This window comes from Somniosus microcephalus, chromosome 15 (assembly GCF_052327205.1).
Source record: "Somniosus microcephalus isolate GS21.2 chromosome 15, FLI_Smic_1.0, whole genome shotgun sequence".
NCBI classification, from domain to species: Eukaryota; Metazoa; Chordata; class Chondrichthyes; order Squaliformes; family Somniosidae; genus Somniosus; species Somniosus microcephalus.
This window is the reverse complement of record NC_141001.1, coordinates 114,650,968-114,664,017: the sequence shown is the minus strand read 5'-3', so window position 1 is coordinate 114,664,017 and position 13,050 is coordinate 114,650,968. Positions and strand designations below refer to the sequence as shown.

The following is a 13,050-nucleotide window of genomic DNA, read 5'->3' as shown; positions in this document are numbered from 1 at the left end:
TGCATCACTCCAACTTATGAGATTTGCCTTAGCACCTGTATCTAGCTTAAAGGGAACAATGGTGCCATTTACCAGCAAGGGAGCTATCCAAACTTCAGTCTGTGGTCCTACAGAGTGCACTTCATTAGCATTGTTGCCCTGTTTTTACTCATTTTGCACCATTCCAACAAACAAAGTCTCCGCTCCTGTCTCTTCAGTCGCAATAGCATGCACTGTCTTTTTATCTTCAGTTTTCTCTTCTAAAAAACACATCTTGGCAAAGTGATTCCTGCCTTTACATTTTGCGCAGTTCTTCCCATAAGCAGGACACTGTCTGGCCACGTGTTTATAACCGCACCGTCTGCATTCGTAAGGTGTATTCGTCTTGAACTCCGTGGGCCCTCTTGTGTCCCTTTTGTGTATCACATCCACTGGCAGGTTTTTTAGCCCCAGGGCGCTCTCTTCTGCTATGCTGCTCCCTTCGAACGTTTTTGTGTGCATGGCTGAGAGTTCACTAGCATGACAAATTTTCACTGCTGCATTCAAATTTAGGTCATTATCTCTAAGCATTCTCTCCCTCACCTTCTTGTCGAGTATTCCAAAAACGACTTGATTGCGTATCATCGATTCCTTCAGGTCCCTAAAGTTGCATGTTTGTGCTTTTATTTTCAAGTCCGTCAAAAAAACAATCAAAGGATTCTCCTTGCTTTTGCACGCGGGAGCGAAACACGAATCTCTCATACGTTTCATTCTTTTTTGGAGTGCAGTATTCGTCGAACCGTTCTATCACCTTGTCCAGATCATTTTTATCATCTTTGGCTGCAAGCGTAAATGTGTTAAACAGCTCGATTGCCTGCGAGCCAGCCACTGTTAGCAACAAAGCTACTTTACGTGTTCCAGAGCTAGTCGAAGCGTCAATCGCTGTGAGGTAGAGAAGAAAGCGTTGCTTGAAGACACGCCAATTTTCATCCACATTTCCTTCTAGTTGCAGATTAGCCGGAGGTTTAATTCCTTCCATTGTTGTAGTATGTCCTTATCGTGAGTTCTATAAATCCTGGTACCATGTAATGTTATCTTAGTAACGTAATTACGAGTCTCACAAGCAGTTGTTGAGGAGAACCATTTTATTCAGTCCTGCTTCTGTGTCTCCCAGTACAGTCTGAAAGCATGGCCAAGATGGCATCAGATCCCACCCCCGGATATGACATCAGCCGTCAACCAGCTGTCAATCAAACCCCCGCTGTCCTTACAACAGCTACGGTTATCCTTACAGGTGAGTATGTGTGCTTTTTTTTTCAAAAACCAGCCTAGTTTGGGGCATTAGATTCCTGTCATTCTAATGTGGAAGGCAGCATGTCTGGGCCAAAGCTACGTGCTGATCCAACTTCTCCAATATTATAGAAACATAGAAGATAGGAGCAGGAGTAGGCCATTTGGCCCCTCTAGCCTGCTCCGCCATTCAATGCGATCATGGCTGATCATCCAAACTCAGTACCCTGTCCCTGCTTTCTCCCCATATCCCTTGATCCCTTTAGCCTTAAGAAATATATCTAACTCCTTGAATATATTTAATGAATTAGCCTCAACTGTCTTCTGTGGTAGAGAATTTCACAGGTTCACCACTCTCTGGGTGAAGAAATTCCTCCTCATCTCAGTCCTAAATGGCTTACCACTTATCCTTAGACTGTGACCCCTGGTTCTGGACTCCCCGCCATCGGGAACATCCTTCCTGCATCTAGTCTGTCTAGTCCTGTTAGAATTTTATGTTTCAATGAGGTCCCCTCTCATTCTTCTAAACTTAAGCGAATATAAGCCCAATCAACCCAATCTCTCCTCAAATGTCATTCCTGCCATCCCAGGTATCAGTCTGGTGAATCTTCGCTGCACTCCCTCCATGGCAAGAAGATGGGGAGGTCTATTTTCTTCAATCAATGTTGGGCGAGTTGACCAATTTCTGGCGGCAGGTATGGTTGATCTTCGTCAATATCTGTCCGCCATCCACTTTGCATGTGGACGCTCAGCGCTTCCAACTGCAACTTGTATTTATACGGCGCCTTTAATGTAGTAAAACATCTCAAGGCGCTTCACAGGAGCGATTATCAAACACAAAACAGAATGGTTACAGCACAGAAGGAGGCCATTTGGCCCGTCGAGCCTGTGCACTTCCGCTCATCCCACTCCCCCACCCTTTCCCCGTAGCCCTGCAAAAAAGATTTCCTTCAGGTACTTATCCAACTTCCTTTTGAAAGCCATGATTGAATCTGCCTTTGGTTCTTTTGCCAATCGCCTTAAATCTGTGTCCTCTGGTTCTCGACCCTTCCGCCAATGGGAACAGTTTTTCTCGATCTGCTCTGTCTAGACCCCTCATGATTTTGAACTCTTTCAAATCTCCTCTCAACCTTCTCTGCTCTAAGGAGAACAACCCCGGCTTCTCCAGTCTATCCACGTAACTGAAGTCCCTCATCCCTGGAATCATTCTCGTTAATCTTTTCTGCACCCTGTAAGATCACCTCTCATTCTTCTAAATTGTTGTATGATTCTATGATTCTGTGACAAAAATGCCAGATAGCAGGGTCCAAAGAGCTGGTTAAAAAAAAGTGAAATGCAAACACTTTTCTAAACCCCAGACTACGATAATGCATTGTACATTCATTCAATGTGATAAAATTCGTTCTGAATAATATTATTATAGTAAATCACAAGCCCAGGGCAACTCATTGACAGAACAAGAGCATCAAAGTTCCTAATCTTTCAAGTCCCCAAACACCATGATGTGCAGTCACTGATCAACCTTCAATCACAGTCCTTTTCATGTGATTTTTGGGTCAATTTCTGATCTGCAATATGGCTATCAAATTGGTATCAAAAGCAAATCTTGGAGAGAGTGCTCAGATCTGTACTTAAATAGTCGAGGCGATGTAAGAGAATCTAACTATCTGAGCTGGAGGTCAGAAAATATGTAAATCTTCACAGACGTATATGCTTTTAACTGCTCTCGTTTAAGTCAGTTATTTCCCTTTCAAGGACTCTATTTTGCTCCCAGTGAGAGACAGTTGCATTTTTATTAAAAGACATGGTGTGGAGATGCCGGTGTTGGACTGGGGTGGACAAATGTAAGAAGTCACACAACACCAGGTTATAGTCCAACAGTTTAATTTGAAATCACAGGCTTTCGGAGCGCTGCTCCTTCGTCAGGTGACGAAGGAGCAGCGCTCCGAAAGCTTGTGATTTCAAATAAATCTGTTGGACTATAACCTGGTGTTGTGTGACTTCTTACATTTATTAAAAGAGGTTGAGTTAACCCATCCTCCTCAGCAGAAATGACCTGCTTTATATAAGCTGTGTCAGGGTATTCGACCTGCAGCTCCCCAAACCCGGCCAGTCTGGGCAACTCAATCAATGGGGTAGATTTTCTAATTGCCGTCCGGGTGTTGTGGGTCAACCCTTCAATGTAAGTGAAAAGCGGGGCGCTTTCTATAACGGATGGGCGAGTTGAAAATCTACCCTGCTCTATCTTATTTGCTGGTTTCTCCTGACCAAGGTAGAGGGCGCACAGGTTCTCGGGCGTGGCACTGGAGGTCCTGGTGAAGGAGGTCCAGAGGAGGAGGGATGTCCTGTACCTGCAGGGGGGGGTGGGGTGGAAAGGACACCACATCACCCTCCTCACCTTCCTGTCCCTCTCTCCTGCAGCAGCTGGAGCTGCTCTGCCTGGCCTCATGTCCTCCTCCCATTCCTCGTCCAGACCAAGGGGGCGCCCCAAGCAAGATGCCCATCACCAAGCACTCCCTGGAGTGGGACTTGAACCCACAACCTTCTGACACAGAGGCAAGTGCGCTACCCACTGAGCCACAGCTGACGCTCAATAATAGTCCCATATATTCCTTTTAATGCAGACTTACATTTTTAATGTGACCCCGAGGCTCCATTCTATACATCGGTATGGCCCCATAGGACAAAGAGTTTGGATGCCCTTGACCTCTGTCAGCTCATTGATAGGAAGCCTCTGTCTTTCATGGAAGTAAGTCGCCCTTGCCCGTTGAGCAAGTGGGGGGCCAAAGGACAGGTGAATAAGAAAGAACTTGCATTTATACAGCGCCTTTCACGACCTCAGGACATCCCGTAAAGCGCTTTACAGGAAATTAACTACTTTTGAACTCCCAACCACGGGTTTCTGGTCCAGTGCCGTAATCACTACACTACGCATCGGTATAGTGCGGGCTGAGGTCACTCAAATCATTACAGCCTAGAAATTATTACTGCTAATATTTTCCCCTGATTAATGCATTGATATGACATTCCTCCTTAAGGCAGCTACAACCCATTTGAAATAAAAATGTTCAAGTCTCTGATCAATAGTGGGCAGAGAACGGCATACCAACAAGTTAAGCAGTGTCCACTCGTGTTGGTAAAGGCCATTTCTAAAAGACTTTGCATTTATATAGCACCTTTCACAACCTCAGGAGACGTCCCAAAGCGCCTTACAGCCAGTGATTTACTTTTGAAGTGTAGTCACTGTTGTAGTGTAGGAAATGCGGCAGCCAATTTGCACACAGCAAGCTCCCACAAACAGCAATGTGATAATGACCAGATAATCTGTTTTAGTGATGTTGGTTGAGGGATAAATATTGGCCCCAGGACACCGGGGAGAACTCACCTGCTTTACTTCGAAATAGTGGCCATGGGATCTTTTACGTCCACCTGAGAGGGCAGATGGGGCCTCGGTTTAACATCTCATCCGAAAGATGGCACCTCCGACAGTGCAGCACTCCCTCAGCACTGCACTGGGAATCTCAGCCTGGATTTTTGTGTTCAAGTCTCTGGAGTGGGACTCGAACCCACGACCTTCTGACTCAGAGGCGAGAGAGTGCTACCCACTGTTACAACAAACAACATCAAGACAGGGCGCTATCACAAGTGTATGTAAACAATACGTCGGGCATCATATTTGATCTACTTTTTAATATTTGTATATGTAGAACCTGATCATATGACGTTACAGTCTCTGCCACAATTATGGCAAATCATCCGACCTCCTACTAACCCTCGTCCTTCGGATGAGACGTTAAACCGAGGCCCTGTCTGCCCGATCAGGTGGACATCAAAGATCCCATATCGCTAAGAGTAGGGCAGTTCTTCCCCGGTGTCCTGGGGCCACTATTTATCCCTCAATCAACATCCACTGAAACAGATTATCTGGTCATTGTCATGAATCTTACCATTCATGTAGAAATGACTCATGAGATAACACTGGGCGGCCAGCTGGTGGCGCCGTCCAAGGAAAGTATAAATACTCGGGTGTGGGCCCAGCTTGCTCAGGATGTTTCTGTAACCAGGAACTAGTGATGTAACTAGAACTCATGGTTGTGAAACAGTTGATTAAAGCCTTGTTTTATACTCCGACCAAGTGCTTAGTAGTTTTCTTACGTCAGTTATTATCACACTGCGGTTTGTGGGAGCTTGCTGTGCGCAAATTGGTTGCCGCGCTTCCCACATTACAACAGTGACTACACTTCAAAAAGTACTTCATTGGCTGTAAAGCGCTGTGGTCATGAAAGGCGCGACAGAAATGTAAGTCTTTCTTTCTCTGTGTGAAGAAACTGTATTCACAGAGCGCCACAATGTACCTGAATTACTTCTGAATGCTTAAAATCTCCACGGTAATAAAAAGACACCAAATAAATCAGCATGCAACGCACCCATGAGATCTTACAAAGCCTTCCATTTCAAAATACATAATTAAATTAAGAATAATGCAGTGACTGTGGACCAGTGATATTTACTCCACGGCGGGTCTGTTATGTATACTGAATAATTAATTGATCAAGCAGTGTTGATAAAAAATCTAATTTGAACTTGCCTGGATACCTGCAGGTTCAGCACTCGTGTGCTGTTTAGGCGCAATTTTCGTACGTGTGGGCTCCTCGCACCCACTTCCGCCGAGGGTGTGGAGTGCTCCGGCTGGCTGGCTCACAGCGGCATGTTGCAGGATGGCGCAGGGGCCGAGGGAGAGAGGGCGCAGAGGTTATCGGACGCGGCACGGGAGGGCCTGGTGGAGGCGGTCCAGAGGAGGAGGATGTCCTGTCGAACCGGCAGGGGTGGGGGGAAAGTCAGGCAGGACACCACCTGGCCCTCCTCACCCTCCTGTCCCTCTCTCCGGCAGCAGCTGCTGCTCTGCTTGGCCTCGTGTATTATGTGTTATCAAAGTGTCATCGACCCTTCACCCACATACTGCAGTCTCTTCTTCAGCAACCATGCCTGACCATTAACAGGTGAAATTGGAAAAAGAAAAGGTTATTTAATTTTAAAATATAGACACATAGAGCTCGATTTTCCAAGCCCCGAGGAGGCGGGATTGGAGGCGGGAGTGGTGGGAAAATTGCAGAATCGGGGGGGGCAGGAACCCATCCCGCCCCCAACCCGCCTCCGTGCCAATGTCCCAGGAGGCGGGTACCCGACCTGTGCTGGGAGCCGCCTCCCCGAGGCGGGTAGGGGATTAGTGTCAATTAACTGCCTGTTAACAGGTAGTTAACAGGCAGTTTTTTGCCTCATCCCTATTTTTAGCCCTGAAGTGTGGGCTGTCTGACGGCTCCGAACCACGCCAAGTTAGCGAGGCGGACCGTCGGTCTGCAGGGGTTGGAGGGGTCGAGATGTCCGTTGTGCAGGTGAGTGATGGGGACATGTGTGCAGAGGTAAGTGTGTGAGCTAAGTGTAAAGTGTTTTAATAAGATTTACTTACCTTTACTTTCTCCTGCAGGCTTCCTTCCTTCAGTTCTCGGGAGTCCCTCAGCTCACCGGCACAGAAAGCAGAATGGCCGCTGAACTGTCAAAAGCTGCAGCCTCTGCTTTCTGGTCTGGAGAGATCTCTAACTGAGTCTGAGTAGAAGGACTCAAGTTAGAAGACAGATTGTCCGTGTTTGACAGCTTCACAGAGCCGTCAAACACTGATTTTTCATCTGTCAAAAGCTCTTGACAAATGGAATGTCAATCACTGACGTCACCAGTAACCAGGTTTCCCTTAATTGGCCTGCTGAGCCCACTGGGCGGGCCCAACAAGGTCAATCAAGGGAAAATAGCGTGGGTTGGCCACAAGTCGATGGAGGCGGGACTACAACCCAAAAAGTGGGAGTCCCGCCTCCAAAAGCTCCCCATTGACAAAATCGAGCCCACAGAGTATTAAGGATGCGATTCAATGGAGGTGAGGAAACAAATGCAAGGAACATAGGAACAGGAGGAGGCCATTCAGCCCCTCGAGCCTATTCCGCTATTCAATTACATCATGGATGATCTGAATCGTTATTTACCCGCCTTGGTTCCTTAACCCTTAAAACAAAAATCTATCAATCAATTTTGAAATTTTCAATTGACTCCCAGCCTCAACAGCTTTTTGGGGGAGGGAATTCCAGATTTCCACAACCTGTCCTCATAATTTAAGCCTTTTAGCCCCGGAATCATTCTGGGGAATCTGAGCTGCTCCCCCTCCGAGGCCAGTTTATCCTTCCTGAGGAGCGGTGCCCAGAACTGAACACAGTTAAAAAAACAAAATGTCATTTATATAGCGCCTTTCACAACCTCAGGATGTCACAAAGTGTGTTACGGCCAATGAAGTACTATTTGAAGTGCAGTCATGGTTGTAATGTAGGAAATATGGCAGCCAATTTGCACACAGCAAGCTCCCATAGACAGCAACGTGATAATGACCAGATAATCTGGGGGGGGTTTTTTTAGCGATGTTGATTGAGGGATAAATAGTGGCTGGGACACCAGGGGGAGAACTCCCCTGCTCTTCTTCAAAGTAATGCCATTTTATGTCCACCTCAGAGCGCAGACGGGACATCGGTTAAATGTCACATCCGAAAGACGGCACCACCGACAGTGCAGCACTCCCCTAGAGTGTCAGCCAAGATTTTTGTGTTCAAGTGTCTGGAGTAGGGACTTGAACCCCCAACACTTCTTAACTCAGAGGCGAGAGAGAGTGCTACCCACTGGGCCACAGCTGATATCTAAATTGAATCTAACCAGAACTTTATATAACTGTAACATATCTTCCATTCCTTTGTATTCCAGTCTCCTTGAGATAAAGGGCAACATTTCATTAGCCTTTTCAATTAACAATAATTCTGTTAACATCAGAGGTGCTTAAACACGGCCCGTGCCCAGAGGACATACTTAAATACAGGGCTCCCGCCAAGGGCAACAAGCCGTCCTGCAATCCGAGAGGCTCGGTCTACCCTCCCCCCTGACCCCACCCCCTCCCCCCCATCCCCCCTCGATCCCACTGGAACAAGGAGCTGCCCCTCAATGCCTGTGAGTCCCAGCACCAGACAGAAGCAGACTTCCACCTCCTCTGATTAATCAAGGATAGTCAGCACGGATTTATTAAGGGAAGGTCGTGTCTGACAAACTTGATTGAATTTTTTGAGGAGGTAACAAGGAGGGTAGATGAGGGTAGTGCATTTGATGTAGTGTATATGGACTTTAGCAAGGCTTTTGATAAGGTTCCACATGGCAGACTGGTCACGAAGTTAAAAGCCCATGGGATCCAGGGCAAAGTGTCAAGTTGGATTCAAAACTGGCTCGGAGACGGGAAGCAGAGGGTAATGGTTGATGGGTGTTTTTGTGACTGGAAGGCTGTTTCCAGTGGGGTTCCGCAGGGCTCAGTACTGGGTCCCTTGCTTTTTGTGGTATATATCAATGATCTAGACTTGAATATAGGGGGTATAAGTTTTGATTTACTGTTAAGTAATTAAAGAGTTATGGATTACCCTCAACTGGCAGTACTGTACTTAATCAAGCATCTTCCACCATCCATTTAACGCAACATTCTGTAGGTGAGTACCCAATCACTGTATACTGCACATTTCTTGATTTTTTTATTTTTGTTTGTTAAAAATAGCCTCGGTAGATAACCCTCTCCGTCATCCGGAATTTTTAATCAACCGGCACCATCCCAGTCCCGTCGGTGCCAGATACCAAAGAGTTTCCTGTAGTTCATATTGCCTCTCCTCATTCTTACTATCAAAGTGAATCACTTCACACTGCTCTGCATTGAATTTCATCTGCCGTGTGTCTGCCCATTCCACCACTCTGTCTCTATCCTCCTGAAGTCTGTTACTATCCTCCTCACTGTTTAAAACATTTCCGAGTTTCGTGTCATCTGCAAGCTTTGAAATTATGCCCTGTATACCCAAGTCCAGGTCATTAGCATAGATCAAAAAGAGCACTGGTCCTAATACCGAACCCTGGGGAACAGCACTGTACACTTCCCTCCAGTCTGAAAATCAACCGTTCATCGCTACTCTCTGCTTTGCCCCTTAGCCAAGTTTGTATCCACACTGTCACTGCCCCTTTAATCCCATGGGCTTCAATTTTGCTAACAAGTCTATTATGTGGTACTTTAGCAAATGCCTTTTGAAAGTCCATATACACAACATCAACCACACTACCCTCATCCACCCTCTCCATTACCTCATCAAGGAACTCAATCAAATTAGCCAAACACGATTTGCCTTTAACAAATCCGTGCTGACTTTCATTTATTAGCCCATATTTTTCCAAGTGCCAATGAATTTTATCCTAGATAATTGTCTCTAAAGGTTTCCCCACCACCGACGTCAGGCTGACTGGCCTGTAGTTGCCGGGTTTAACCCTTTCCCCTTTTTTGGAACAGGAAGTGTAACATTTGCAGTCCTCCAGTCCTCTGGCACCACTCCCATATCTAAGGAGGATTGGAAGATTGTGGCCAGAGCCTCTGCAACTTCCACCCTTACTTTCCTCAGTAACCGAGGACGCTTCCCATCCGGGCCGGGAGACTTTTCCAAAAAGCAGTGAATTCATTTTCTGCAGGGGTTGTCTCAGTGCTCTCATGACTTAGTGCAAGAAACGGAACTGACAACATTTAAACACGCAAATCAAAAGCCAAGGTTATGTGCAAGAAGTTAACTGCTCATTATACAAGAACAATGTGCAGTCGCGGAATATTAAGTGGTGATCGGAACTCAACAATTTAGTTGAAAGCCAAGGTGACTCTCTGCACCATGGTGAATTAATTTCAGAAGATGACTGAAGGTAGGAATACCATTAGACAGGAGTGTGCACACTTTCGGTCCTTGTGGCCTACATAGCGAGTCTTTTTTATTTAAATGAATTCACGGGATGTGGGCATCGCTGGCAAGGCCGGCATTGATTGCCCATCCCTAATTGCCCTTGAGAAGGTGGTGGTGAGCCGCCTTCATGAACCGCTGCAGTCCGTGTGGTGAAGGTGCTCCCACAGTGCTGTTAGGGAGGGAGTTCCAGGATTTTGACCCAGTGACGATAAAGGATTGGCCGATATATTTCCAAGTCAGGATGGTGTGTGACTTGGAGGGGAACTTGGAGGTGGTGGTGTTCCCATGCGCCTGCTGCCCTTGTCGTTCTAGGCGGTAGAGGTCGCGGGTTTGGCAGGTGCTGCCGAAGAAATCCCATGAAGTCTTGGGGGCCACGTATGAAGTTTAAATCCATGTTCCTATTAAGTTTGCGTATATTACAAATTGCTGATAGTGGCAGCTCTTGGTGGTGGGGACGGGGGGACGGGGGGTGAAATTCTAAAAATAGTGTAAATCAGGAGTGGAGTATATCGGTCAGCAAATCCAATAACGCTCATTTTAGATTAGTGTCAGCGGTGGCTCAGTTGGTAGCACCCTCGCCTTAGAATCCAAAGGTTATGGGTTCAAGTCCCACTTCAGGGACTTGAGTGCAACAATCCTGGCTTATGCTGCAGTGTTGAGGGAGTGCTGCACTATCGGAGAGTGCCGTTTTTTTGGATGCGACGTTAAACCCAGGCCCCGTCTGCCCTCTGAGGTGGATGTAAAAGATCCCCCGGCACTATTTTGAAGAAGAGAAAGGGGAGTTCTCCCCGGTGTTCTGGGCCAATATCTATCCATCAATCAACATAACAAAAACAGATTATCTGGTCATTGTCACATTGCTGTTTGTGGGACCTTGCTGTGCGTAATTGGCTGCCGTGTTTCCCACATTACAACAGTGACTACACTTCAAAAAGTGCTTCATTGGCTGTAAAGCACTTTGGGACGTCCTGAGGTTATGAAAGGCGCTAAAGAAATGCAAGTCCTTTCCTTCTTTCTTACACTATCAACAAAAGTTAAAATGACCCCAGGTGTTTTGCGCTCAATTTGCCCACCAACCAGGCAACAGTTTTAGGAATGGCCCTTTCCAGATCGCGGAGGCCAGGAATTGATTTTGTAGCCTGCGCCATTTGTTTGAGTCGCCCTCAGATAAAAGTTCAAAGCTTTAATCATCCGGCTCCGGCTGTGTGTAGGTGACTCGCAGCTTGTGAAGTATCACAGATAGCCGTCGGGCCCAACAAGCGCTATCACACTGTGTGAAGACATCATTATTAACACTAATGTGCACGCTGGCACCATTTCTCTCTCTCTCTCTCCTCTTAAATGGAGATTGAGGTGTGTGCGTTTATGTTTTAACATTTCTTTCATCAAACGAACCAGAGGGCTCCAGACTCACTGCTCAGGCGACAGAACAGGTTTCCAGCACCTTTCACACATACGCCAGTAAAGAGAGGTCTGGGAGGCAAAGTGGACTTTTTTTTTTAAATAGTCTGGGAACAGGAATTTAAAAAATGGGATTAAAAAAAAGTGTGCAGAAATTCCCTTTTAACTTTCAAAAAGGAAATGGATCTATCCTTGAAAAGGAAACATTCGCAGGGCTGTGGGGAAAGAGCAGGGGAGGGGGGCAGTGGGACTAATTGGAGAGCTCTTTCAAAGAGCCGGCACAGGCACGATGGGCCGAATGGCCTCCTTCTGCACTGTCCGATCCTATAAACACCAATGACCTTGAAATAGTATTAAGTCAATCGTGAGTAGAAACGGATCCCCACTGCTGATCACGAAAGACATATCGCTGAGAGCAGGCAAGAAATAAATGCTAACAAAGATCTGAATGGTGCAAAGTACTGGAGGATGAATTTAAAACACCCTAATCCCGTTAATGTGCCCGATTATAATCGCTCCACCATTGGCGGCCGTGCCTTCAGCTGCCTGGGTCCCAAGCTCTGGACTACCCTCCCTAAATCTCTCCGCCTCTCACTCCAGCTTTTAGATGCTCCTTAAAACCTACCTCTTTGACCAAAGCTTTTGGCCACCTGTCCGAATATCTCCTTATGTGGCTCGGTGTCAAATTTTGTCTGATAATCGCTCCTGTGAAGCGCCGCGGGACGTTTGTAAAGACACTGTCTAAACGCAAGCTATCGTTGATGAGATAGCCTTGAAACCTCTCCAGCAGTTAGCTATCATCACCTTCACCGCCCTGTAATCTTCCCCTCGGTACCTGTTACGTTTTCAACATCGTGCAATAACTACAGCAACAGGTATTAATATGCATTAAACACCAAACTATAACTGGATAAGCTTCAGTGGGAATCACAAGCAATTAAGGCTGCAATTGGGAGTCTGAAAGCTCATGATAATCAAAGATATGCGCGCCGTGCATTTTATTCCAGTGCAGCACTTTAACAGCACTGCACTGTACTTTCTTTAACATTGTCGGGGATGTGGGCGCCTCTGGGAAGGCCAGCATTTCTTGCCCATCCGCACTTTTTGAGGTTATAACAATCAGGAAAGACTGAACTGGCTGCAGTTCCTTTCTCTAGAAAAGAAAAAGAAAAAAGACTTGCATTTCTGTAGCGCCTTTCACAACCTCGGGTTGTCCCACAGCGCTTTACAGCCAATGAAGTACTTTTTTTGAAGTGTAGTCACTGTTGTTGTAATGTAGGAAACGCGGCAGCCAATTTGTGCACAGCAAACCCCCACACACAGCAATGTGATAATGACCAGATCATCTGTTTTTAGTGATGTTGATTGAGGGATAAATTTTGGCCCAAGGACACCGGGGATAACTCCCCCTGCTCTTCTTCGAAATAGAGGCCATGAGATCTTTTACATCCACCTGAGAGAACAGACGGGGCCTTGGTTTGACGTCTCGTCCGAAACAAGGCACCTCCGACAGTGCTGCACTCCCTCAGCACTTCACTGGAGTGTCAGCCTGGAGCTTTGTGCTCAA

The 13,050-nt window shown here is 46.5% G+C and overlaps 1 protein-coding gene across 1 annotated transcript in view; it reads right to left on the bottom strand.

Moving 5' to 3' along the window:
• The window catches only part of kiaa1549la (KIAA1549-like a), a 474,294-nt gene that overhangs the window by 450,691 nt on the left and 10,553 nt on the right, over nt 1-13,050 (bottom strand). The window lies entirely within an intron of this gene.